This window comes from Cynoglossus semilaevis, chromosome W (assembly GCF_000523025.1).
Source record: "Cynoglossus semilaevis isolate Cse_v1.0 chromosome W, Cse_v1.0, whole genome shotgun sequence".
In the NCBI taxonomy this organism is placed as follows: Eukaryota; Metazoa; Chordata; class Actinopteri; order Pleuronectiformes; family Cynoglossidae; genus Cynoglossus; species Cynoglossus semilaevis.
The window spans coordinates 5,542,965-5,552,706 of NC_024327.1; the positions used below are offsets into that span (position 1 = coordinate 5,542,965).

General features: G+C 40.2%; 1 long non-coding RNA gene and 1 pseudogene across 1 annotated transcript in view; one reads left to right on the plus strand and one right to left on the minus strand.

Annotated features, from left to right (window-relative positions):
* Positions 1 to 5,852, plus strand: part of LOC107990191 (electrogenic sodium bicarbonate cotransporter 4-like) — a 20,714-nt pseudogene extending 14,862 nt beyond the window's left edge.
* Positions 5,853 to 6,583: 731 nt separating this feature from the next.
* The window catches only part of LOC107990210 (uncharacterized), a 12,820-nt gene continuing 9,661 nt past the window's right edge, over positions 6,584 to 9,742 (minus strand). The window contains exons 2-3 of the long non-coding RNA XR_001761763.2: positions 8,270 to 8,362; positions 6,584 to 7,909 (exon numbers count right to left, since the gene is read on the minus strand). This is a non-coding gene — a long non-coding RNA (uncharacterized LOC107990210). The remainder of the gene's footprint in view (positions 7,910 to 8,269; positions 8,363 to 9,742) is intronic.

Here is a 9,742-nt window from a genome sequence, read left to right on the forward strand (position 1 = left end):
GTTTGTTTGCTATATGATATATTTAATTGAAATTGCTGTTCCGAACAACCAATGATACATAAAGGAAAATCTTGAAAATGATCAGGGGTACCCAAACTTTTTCATACCACTGTAACTTTAAGCCTTAATTCATCCAATATAGGATATTTTAGAATGAAAGATTAACAGTGATCAACTGACTTTTTTCTATTAAATGAAGTATTTCTCTCAAAGAAAAAGGCAACTCTGGTATAATTTCACACAAGATTCTTAAAATGGTTAGAAATTACATCAAATTTGCCATTTTCTCTGTGTAGTTCCAATGCACACAAAGGAAATAAATTGAATATATACCTACCAAAACATGTGTAGCGATCAATAACCCATCCATCCATCCATCCATTTTCATCCGCTTATCCGTTACCGGGTCACGGGGGCAGCAGTCGCCACCCAAATCACATTGCACCGTACCTTCCAGTGGTGAGTCCACTGGAAGGTACCAACCGCCCTAACCGGGATTCGAACTTGCCCAGGAGGTGAACCCTGGGGTTCCACACCAATGACAAAGACATTGCCTCTGGGCCAAAGCGCCACCGATCAATAACTCAATGGAAAAAATGCTTAATTTAATGGAAAAATGTCAGGGGCCCATACACTTTCATCCAAGACTGTAAGCCAATATCTTAGAGACTTGTAAACGAGCTTATGCAAAACCCTGTGCTAATTATTTAAGGTACTGTTTTAAAATAGCTGGAAAATCACAGCACTATTAGACATTCGAATCACATACTACATGAGCAAGTTTTATGACTACCGTATTTTTCGAACCATAAGGCGCACCGGATTATAAGGCGCATTAAGCGAAACAAAACAGTCAGTGAAACAATTAAGCGGAACAATCAAGCATGTCCCGATCCCTCTCATCATTATCCGAGTCAGTCTCGTTGCTGGTAATTAGTTGTTCAGTGATGATTCCAGCCTTCGTGAAAGCTCGGACGACATTTGAGACTGATACCTTAGCCCAGGCATCCACGATGCATTAGCAGATAAGTGGCTACCAATGCTCCCACGCAGCTGGGCAATTTAACTTTTAACACCCTGTTAACACCAATATTTAGCGGTTGGGATTCTGTGGTCAATCCACCCTGAATGATGGCAAGCCCCGAATTAGTTTGCTTCACTTGGGTTTTGACAGTATTGGTGAGATGGGCGCGCATGGAGTCGCAGATCAATAGAGACAGAGATTTGTGGAAAAGGGTAGTGATGTTGTTGTTAGCCCCTCCAGAGTCAGGCGGTTGTCATTGAATTTGCTCTGGATGGTCACCATATTGTTGTTTTGACGCTGTTTCGTGCGGAAGAAAATATAAGGATTTTAAGTGCGCCTTATAGTCCGTAAAATACAGTACTGTAATTGACAGACCTCTAGCTGGTCACATGTGACAGTGGACTGATGACAATTGTGTGACACACTTTCTGTGTTAGTATTGACCCTGCATCAGAGAAAAAACCTGGATCTCATTGTCAGGTCCACGTGTCCAGCCCTCAGATGGAGCTACTGTGCATTATTGGTATAAGTTCTTCACTGATGAGTGACATTGTGATGCCTTCCTATTTTGCTGCACCATTACATACAGCAGTAGGCACAGGTCTGATTACCCTGCTTTCATAGCATTATCTGAATTTGTTTATCACTAGGTGTACTCATAAAATTCAATGTTTCTGATTAAAGCATTGTTAGCTCTACTGTTTAATAAATGTGGTTCCTGTTTCATTTGCAATGAAATTTAAAACACATCCGACTGTGTTCAGTCCCTTGAGTGATTGAGTTTGACACCCCTGCTGTAAACAGTTGCTCATTCGTTATGTTTTATTTATTTAAAGTAATATTTTTGATTGATATCCTGAAACCAGAGACCAAGATCTTGCCATAAAAGCCTTGGATGGAATGTTTCAGGTTGACCTGGAAATACAGCATTATATACAGACAAACAGAAGAACCTTCTTAGAAGGTTCTGTCTTGGTGGAATTTATGAGTAAGAGAGATCAGATACTGGAAAAATATCTCCCAAATTCAAGGTCAGACCACCAAGTATAAAAGACTGAACATTAAACAGAAAATTCTCTAACCCTTTCAGGGACAGTGGTCATTACTGTGGACAGCTATTCAAAAGTTGTTTGTTGAGTCCTAATGTCACAGTTATGCATCAGTCACTACAGTGGACACTAGTGTGTCATGCCATACACTGCCACCCATCAGCTTTTGTAAGAGCAAAAATAAATTCTGTAAAACAAGAAGACTGACAGAAGTGCAGATGCGCCTTGCAGGGGAGGAATATCTGTTAAAAAATATTGGGACATCAAGCAACATCTAAGGAGTAATACAATTGTTAAAATATCCAAGTATTGATTTTGCGATTTGAGGAAATTGTGATTAATCACGTGTCCACTAAATTGGACATTTTATAGTATTGCTGCAACTTTGTTGTTTTTGAAAATACTTTATCTGCAGTAACTTTTTGGCTGCAAATCAATTAAATTTTTATTGTGGCAATATTTTATGGATTTTAGTCCTCATGAGAGTAATGATCCTTGTCCTTATGTTTTGTATAAGTCAGGTCCTGTAGAGGTCAGATCCTGCTAGCAAAGCCTACAGGATAGTTGAGCAAATACCATCTGACTCAAGTGAGGATGATGTCAGTGGCAGTGATGATGAACGGTTACCAGAAAAAAGAGAATTAGCAAATGGCAGCAGTAGTGACAGTGATGCTGAGGATGCTGAGGAAGATAAGGATGCTGAGGAAGATGATGATGCTGAGGATGTCCCACCTGACAAAGCTCAAGAACACAAAAAAGCAGACATGTCTGGAAAAGCAAAGACAATGAGTTTGAGGAAGACCTGCCTCCTTTTTTAGGAGAGTGGAAAGTAAATATTGAGGGAACAGACCCAATAGATTTCTTCATGCATCTATTTCCCGAAGATCTGATAGATGAAATAGTGCTCAAATCAAACCTCTATGCACTGCAAAAAGGAAAAGAAAATCTGGCCATTACAAATGGTGAAATGACAGTTTCTATGGATTAATTTGGTCATACCTCAAATACCCAAGATCAAGCATGTACTGGTCATCAGAGGAAGGGCTGCGTCTTGATTTGATAGCAAATGCCATGCCATAATGTTAAAGATCAAAACAAAAACATGTTTTATAGTGTTTACAATATTTTTTGTTATTAATTGTTTTCTTGCAAAAAAGTTGTTTAAATGCACTTTGTCCACCCTAGTGGACATGTCAATAACTCCTTGAAAAATGTATGTTAAAAGAAAATAAGGGGGTGATTATTTTTTACATGCCTAAAGAGTAATAAAAACAAAATAGAAATAATAAAAACCCTGAAGTAGGTTATCGTGCATGAAAGGGCTAAATTGTTGCTAGTTCTGCAGCTAAGAAACAAATTCATAAAGAAGATCCCAAGAGATGCCGAGGCGTGTTTTGGTGGGCGAGGTGGATTTCCTGAACAAACCCTTTGTTGCATTTGTCCGCCTGGCTCAGGCCACGACATTAGGGGGTCTGACGGCGGTTCCTGTTCCCATCAGGTGAGAAGATCTAGAACATTTTACTGCCCTTTTTACTCCCACTTATTATAGGAAACATTCCAACATCATATCCTGCCGAAACGCACTCTATTTGTCCCTGCATAGATTCCTCTTTATTCTGTTGGGACCTCAAGAAAAGCCAAGTCGTACAATGAGATTGGCAGAGCCATAGCAACACTAATGGTGGATGATGTAAACAGATTTCACATTTTTTTTATATCAGACTGACAAAACAAAAAAGTAAACATTTATCTGACATTTGATATTAGGGATGCTCGATACAACTATTTCATGTCCGATACCAATACTGCAACTTGGAGTATCTGTGTCATACAATACCTTTTTTTCCCCTTCAGCCTGCAGAGGGAATTTTCTATTTTACTCTAATTTAGCAATTATGAATGTTTTCATGTTGGACAACAACTTTTCATTTAGCTTTTATAAAATCTTTATTTATGTGCATTTTTTATCAAATCAAACAATTAAACACTGATCATAGAAAGCCCAAATAAAGGCAAGCAAATTATTAAGGAGATGAGGAAAGGTTAGGTCAAAATATTAGATAAGAAAGAGATTACTATACACAAAGTAACTTGAAACATCCATCCACCCATCCCTCATCGTCCACTTTAACTTGAAACATAAAAATGAAAATGAAACATAAATATAAGCCAAGAAGACTGTTGAAAGATACTCTGATAGTATTTGTTAAACTCAAGGCCCGTCAGAGAAATACATATAAAAGTTTTACCTATTAAAACACAACAGTTTTATTACTATGACCTGGCATACTCTTAAGTCCTGAAGCCCGTCAGAGCTGCAATGTTGGGCACAGACTCTTAAGGATGAGTGTGCTCGTTTACTCGTCTCCTTCACTACAGAGAGCTTAGGTTTATTTTGGTGTTTTCTTTCTCTGTGTGTAACGTCAGCCAAGCCTGGCTGAAAAAAAAGCAGAGAGCCTGAAGGTAAAGCCTCAGGTTTTAATTGTCAGACATTTGTCTCCTCAAATGTTTTCATTTAACTTGGAGTGTTTACGTAACATACAGTTGGTGCAGGCGGTGTGTAAAATTCAATTTCCTGTTAGCTGGATTCCAGTCAATCCTGAAACTTGGCAGCAGAGAGTGAATGGTTGAAATACATTTAGTGATTGTTGTACAAAAGTTAGGCCATTGCTGTGGGAAAAAGAAAATCGATGAAGGTTCCACCGAACAAAAACATTTTTCTTTCTCCGCCAGGCTGCAGACACCTTTTCATTTTCATTTATCTGTAGGATCTGATATTTAATCTGTGCTGTTTTTTATATCCGATCAGTGGTGGGGCAGTAGTTAAGGAAGCGGACTTGGGTTCTGAAGGTTGCAGGTTCTAATCCACCAGCTGCCAAGTTACCACTGAGGTGCTCTGAGCATGGCACCGTCCCCACATACTGCTCCCAGGGTACTTAAAGCTGCCCACTGTTCACTTTGGTGATGGGTTAAATGCAGAGGTCACATTTCGTTGTGTGCAGTGATGTGTGTCACAATGTCACAATGACAAGGAGTTAACTTTCCTTCCTATAGAAATACAATTAATCTGATGACAACAGTCTGCTTAATGGACAGGTTTTGGTCTGTGTTGCAAACAGTCCCTGATGCCACACACAGTCTACAGTATGTAGATGACCTTCAGGCAAGCAAAACACAAAATGTTTTGCCCCACGTGAGGCTCAAACTCACAACCTTCAGATTGTGAGAGTAATGCACTGCCTACTGCACCAACAAGGCCTCTGTGCTGCATTAGGAACAGTGTAATGAACTAATTTACTAATAAAATCATACGTTTAGCCTTGTCAGAGTTGAATTTAGATTTTCTTTAGAAGACATTTAAAAGATACAGTATACATTTGTCAAGCTATTTTTTCTTATTTTGTTGACTGCTATTCATGCATTGCAGAGCTACTAGCTATCTATTTACCACGGTTATTTGTTTTAGAGCAGGGGTCTCAAACTCAAATACCTGGGGGCCGCTGGAGGCAGAGTCTGGGTAAGGGGGGGGCCGCATAAGGGATTCCACAATAAAGTTAAAAAAAAGTCCTCAAATGTTAACAGTTAACAGTTTTAATGATTTCTTCTGAACATAAAGTGTTTTGAACATGAATGGAACATTGAGTGAAAATCATGAACGGTTTTTCTGAACATGGCTCATCTTGCCTACTCCTTGCTGCCAGAGACTTGACAGCGCTTCTTTTCACAAATCTGAACTTGGCTTGAGAGAGGAAGCAGTTGAGACCCTCAGTATGGCTTGAAGATGATCATCAGTAAGTCTGGACCTGTACTTGGACTTATTGAAGTTCAGCTCAGGGAAGTTGGGGGGCAATTCTCTCAAAAATTGCCCATGCTTGTCTGCATGCGTCACCAACCTTTCTCTTCACTGCAGGCTTTGATGAAGACATGACTGGGGTATGACAAAATCCCTGTCATGATTTAAACCGGTGATGACCCAAATGCAGGCTCAGACGACGTCAAATGAAAATCAAGGATTTATTTTCTAATTTAACTTCAACAGGAATCACAAGGAAGAATAGTTCAAGTCAATCTGGACGTTAGCAACCACGGTGGCTGAACAAACGATCTGACGACCAGTGGTAGAAAGGCCAGGGTTCTTATGCCGTCAGCGTGATGGGTTGATTGAAGGCAGGTGCTGAGGAACGGCAGGTGTCATCTCTGCGTCTCCCACTTTTCTTGAAATTGTCTGTGCTCGTCACCAACCTTTCTCTTCACTGCAGGCTTTGATGAAGACATGACTGGGGTATGACAAAATCTCATTGATTCCGCTTAGTAGCGCTCTTGTTTCACGTTTCAAACAAGTGTTTAGCCGGTCGGGGAATGTCAGAGCACCTACAGGTGCTCCGTCACACGCTTCTATCTGTAACAGCAGCGTACACGATAAACAGCCCGGTAACAGTCGCTGTTCTTTTTGCGCTTGATCATGACATTTGTGGTAGAAAGTACGATAGATGGCAAGCGCAAAAGCAACTGCTGTCTGGCTGTTCATTACACGCCGTGCTGTTGTTGCAAGCATGAAGTGCACGAAGCTGGTGTAGCTTAGCCTAGCCCCGACAAGGGACGGCACGCAGGAGCTTGCTGATTGGCTCTTCGGCGGTCCACTTTCTCCGCGGGCCACACTAATATTATACCTTCATATTAAGGTGCGGGCCACAAAATATTGTACTGCGGGCCTCACTTGGCCCCCGGGCCGCGAGTCTGAGACCCCTGTTTTTTGCATCATATGGGTGCAAAAGACCCTGGGTTGCATTAACAACAATTCTAATCTTTTATAAATGTTTTTTGTGACTAACATACTATCTGGAAAAGTTACCCTTTCCAGGGACAAACTTTTAACCTTGTGACTTTATTTTTACCAAACCATAGGTATTTTCTGGCTAATGCTTAGCTGTTGTTGTTTATTGCTTTTGTTTCTAGCTAACCCTAGCTTACTCAATAAACTTATACACAGGTCTAGTGACATTCTGGGTCTTGAACGACACTCTGACAGTGGTGTCAGAGAGAAGAATGGTGTTAGTTTAGGTCTGTCTTAGACAGTGCTTCTCATCCACCAGGTGGTGCTGGTCAGACACAGGAGCAACTTTAGTAATTTTTCCACCAGGGTGCAACACATTATCCAGTATAATACACCTAACTGTAATAAATAAATATTAGTTGTAAATATTACACCTTGCACAGTAAACCTTCTAAATGTAATTTAACATAAAATTCAATTTTTTTAGACATTTATTGCTGACCATTTTCTGATGCTCCTTTTTTGTCATTTTTACACTCCCCCTTCTTTTTGCTGATATGCCTATTTCTGGTTGAATTTAATCATTTAATCAATTGCAAATTCTTTTGTTTTTGATCTCAGCTGTATATTGGCTAATTTATGCAGTTGCTGGTTCCTAGTTATTCTTTTGTATAACTTTGTAACAGTTTGTCCTTTTGTTCTTCCTTCATGCTAACTTTGCCTCTAACTTATTCAGCACAGTCTAGTAAAGCTCTGATGCATACAAATGTCCCTCTAATAACTTAAGATTAATCATTTATATCACAGGTCTGCATGTGTTTAACCTTGTTTAACCTAAGACTAATGCTCATCTGTCTTCCACCTGCTCCTCATCTCCTGCTCCTGCTCCTGCGCAGTTCTGGGACAGGATAAAGTTATACATGATGCCTGCCAAGCACCAACCAGACTTCTCTTACCTGCGTCATGTCCCTCTGAGGAGAGTCCACCTATTTACTCTGATTCAGATCACGTGTCTGGCTGTGCTTTGGATCCTCAAATCCACATTTTTGGCCATTGTCTTTCCTGTGATGGTATGAGACCAAACATATTAACATGGTTCCGACAGGTTTTGGGAGATCTTTTACTTTGTTTTGTTTTTTTTCACATTATGTATGGATGAAACATGGAGCTGCTGAATTAATTCACCTTGTACAAATTGGGTTAATCTTATCAAGATTAAAATCTTCCACACAAAGCTTAATATGCAAATAAACTTAACTGCATGAAATCAAGATTTTATCTCTTAATCTGAGAGTCTTTGAAGATCATAAGAGAGGTACCACTTCTAGAATGATTGGCTATTTTAGATCAGACATTTTAAGAACAGATGCCCTCCAGCTAAATTTACATAATTATTTATAACATTTAAAACATTTTCTGTACCAAATGTTCAGATTCTGGGTTTGATGGTGGTCAGAAAGATGCTGGACATGGTCTTCTCTCAGCACGACTTGGCCTGGCTGGACGACCTCCTGCCTGAGAAGGAAAAGAAGAAGAGGGATGAAGACAAGAAGAACGGGAAGGAGAAGAAGTCCAAACCAGTTGACAATGAGGATGAGGTGGGACGTTTGAGCTTCTGCAGCCCCCTGTAGAGTTACCTTATCATGACAAGAATTTCTTATCAGAGTGTGTTGTTTGTTGTCTTGTGTACAGGACAAGTACCGTGCTTACTCCACACATTCAACCAGCTCTGACTCCGACCTGGATCGAAGGTACTGTGTTCTCAAACTGCACATCCCCTACAGAGACCTGGTTTATCCTGATGTCGCCCAATCTCAGTGGGGAGCATACTGTCAGCCCGCTGCTACTGCTGCACTTTAACACTAAACAAACATACTGTACATGCTAGACAGACTGTAACCTCTATTATCATTTAAATAGTACCCCATAATGCTAACTTTACCTAAACCCTAAAATATAGGGGTTTGGGTTGGTTTTTCTTTTCGCTTTATACCTCCTTCTATATCCCAACTGGGATGACACAAAACACTCTACCACATTTTTTATCTTGTGCACCCCCTTGTGGCACCACACTTGGGAATGCCTGGGTTAAACCTAAACCTAAAAAGTCTCAATCTTTAAAATCATCCTGATTTTATGAGAACATGAACAATGGAGTCGCCTTAATGTTTTTTAAACTCATTGTCTAATAAAAATATATGCACACTGACATATATACGTACATGTTTGGAGAGCTTGACAGACTTAACATAAATAACGAAAGCCTACAAATACTTTGTCCTGCTGCAAAAAATATAGCATCTAATATATGGGCAACTACGTTAAAAAATCTTAAACCATGGCTGGTCCTGTCGCAATTGCAGTGTCACTGCCTGGTAGGAATTAATAATCATAATGTGTTTTTAAAAAAGAATAAACAAAACACCCAGGGATAAGCATAAAATTCAAATGTAGCTAGAACCAAAAACTTTATAAAATGTGCTTTAATATAGAGTTTACATTATATATAAGAAAATAACTAAAGTCTAATCTTAAAATGTACAAGAATGAAGTGTAGGACATTGCTGTGAAAAGCCACCAAGAAGATACAGCAGCTCAAATGTAGCTTTAAAATAATGCTGATGTCAGTCCAGGCTTGTAAATAATTTATTTACCATAATTTCCATCCATCCATCCATCAATCATCAACCACTTATCCAGGGCCGGGTCGCGGGGGCAACAGTCTGAGCAGGGACACCCAGACTTCCCCAGACACTTCCTCCAGCTCTTCTGGGGGGACCCCAAGACGCTCCCAGGCCAGCCGAGCGACGTAGTTGCTCCAGCGTGTCCTAGGTCTTCCCCTAGGTCTCCGCCCAGAGGGACGGCACCCGAGCCCCTGCCGAGGGAGGCCTCCGG